At 50.7% G+C, this 1,893-nt stretch overlaps 1 long non-coding RNA gene across 1 annotated transcript; it reads left to right on the top strand.

The window, feature by feature from the left end:
- Positions 1-301: 301 nt before the first annotated feature.
- LOC142569982 (uncharacterized) lies at positions 302-1,640 on the top strand. Its single transcript, XR_012825653.1, has 2 exons — positions 302-598; positions 1,370-1,640. It is a non-coding gene; the product is annotated as an uncharacterized LOC142569982 (long non-coding RNA).
- The last annotated feature ends 253 nt before the right edge of the window (positions 1,641-1,893 follow it).

The raw sequence follows: 1,893 nt of genomic DNA, 5'->3' as shown, positions 1-1,893 counted from the left end.
AAACTAAAACACTATATTGCTGCACATCTAGGAGCACCGTCTGTCAAACCGTACAGCGATGAAAAAACTTGGAACAATGATGGCGACCCGAGATATCTTTTACTATTAGCACCACATGCTTGAACTGGTGGCGCCATCTCACGCAACCGCCCAGTAGCCTCTCATTAACACACCACTAGAAGACCCCGCCACCGCTGTGCACGGCATGGTTTGGTCGATTTAGGCGCGTTGCACGCGAAAATTCCACGTGAATTCTAACAAGTTGAGGCAATAGACGGGGCAACCTAAAGTTTGCCCGCGCGGCACCAGCGCCGAATGCTTCCCTAGCGGACCGATAGAAGTTCCGAGGGTCGTCGCTGCGCTAGCACGCGCCCGTGTTCTGTACGGCGGGAGCGCTCGTGCGTGTGGTTTTTGCGGTGCCGAGTGCGACCTCATCAGCCAGGAAAGGTGGCACGCAATACTGATGTGTTGTTGATTGCCACAGCAGCCTCGAAAACACGAAAGGTCGTACGCCGCCCGTGAAGTTCTACAGATTTCCTGGGAAGTGGTACGAGAAGGACAGACGACAAGCATGGATAACTGCAGTGCGCCGAGTCAAGTAAGTCTCATACTTTCGCATTCGCGTGTAATATCTTGAAAGCGGAATAGTCATATGCCTGTTTTTAGTGCACGGCCGTTTGTTTAGTCGTGTCGCGTTGTGGAATTGTGGTGGCATCCGCCGTTTGTTAGCGGTAAATGCATGCGTGTCGCGCCGCTAAGCTCTACGATGCGTGCTCGATTCCCAGCCACGGCGGCCGCATCTCGATAGGGGCAAAATGCAAGAACACCCTTGTTACCGTGTGCTTTGATTTTTATGCATGTTAAAGAACCCCCAGAGGTTAAAATTATTCCTGAGACTCCCCATTACAGCGGGCCTCATAATGATTTCGTGGTTTTGGCACTTAGAACCCCCGAATTTATTTGATTGCACTGTGCCTTCCCTCGCGATCGGCATGGACGAGCTCAAGAGAATTATTTCCCTTTTCCAAACGCTGCAACTTAGATTACTAGTTGTGCAGGTAACGAAAGGGGCCGCGCGCCACTTTTGTGTGGTAGCAGACCATATTTAATGCAAGCCGCGGTCGTCGCGTGCGTCGGGAAGCGGCAGATCGGAAAGCAGCCGCTCGAGACGTGCGCGTTGTGTTTGTTGTTTGCCCATGCTTTCTAAGTATCTAAGTGTGCAAGTATCATAACTTGTAGTGGTACCACTCTTGTAGAATAATATATGCACACAATCACAGGAACGTTACCTTTGCAAACATATTAATGGGAGTAATTTAATCCCCACAACAAATAGGCACACATACTGTTTCATTTATATGCGATGCAGATGGAAGCGGCGCCAAACAGACCAATGGCAACCACAAGTTTTCTCAGCAGTCAGCACCACCGGGACATGTGCTTTCGTACTGCAGCGACACAGCTCTTGAGCAGTAGCAAGACACGTGTGAAACAGACTCCAGAACATGCCTTTGTGAAGTGACGGAACCGTCAAGAAACAGCCCAATGGATCTGCAGTCATCGAGTAGTATGACAACAGAAGTTCCTGCTGCCAGTGTGACTTATGTTGTAATTGAAATAAAGGTGGCTAAATTTCTGAACATGGTGCGTACCTCTAACTCGACGTCGTCTACGATTTTGTCGGACACCTGTGACACGCACTTGGCTTTCACTCTCACATCACCGTCCACAATTTGTTCAACGCCGTACACGTTCGGAAGCAGACGCTCCCCTATCGTGAGGTTGCCGCCACGGAAAAAAGCTGTCGGCGTCGGCAGCCTTCTTGAAACCGCACGGCGATCTTTGCATCGCTGTTGCGCAAGCAGGCGATCTGCCGCCGTCGAAAACGGAGCG

Source organism: Dermacentor variabilis, chromosome 1 (genome assembly GCF_050947875.1).
Source record: "Dermacentor variabilis isolate Ectoservices chromosome 1, ASM5094787v1, whole genome shotgun sequence".
NCBI classification, from domain to species: Eukaryota; Metazoa; Arthropoda; class Arachnida; order Ixodida; family Ixodidae; genus Dermacentor; species Dermacentor variabilis.
The sequence above is the reverse complement of the archived record's forward strand: the minus strand, read 5'-3'. Positions and strand labels throughout refer to the sequence as shown.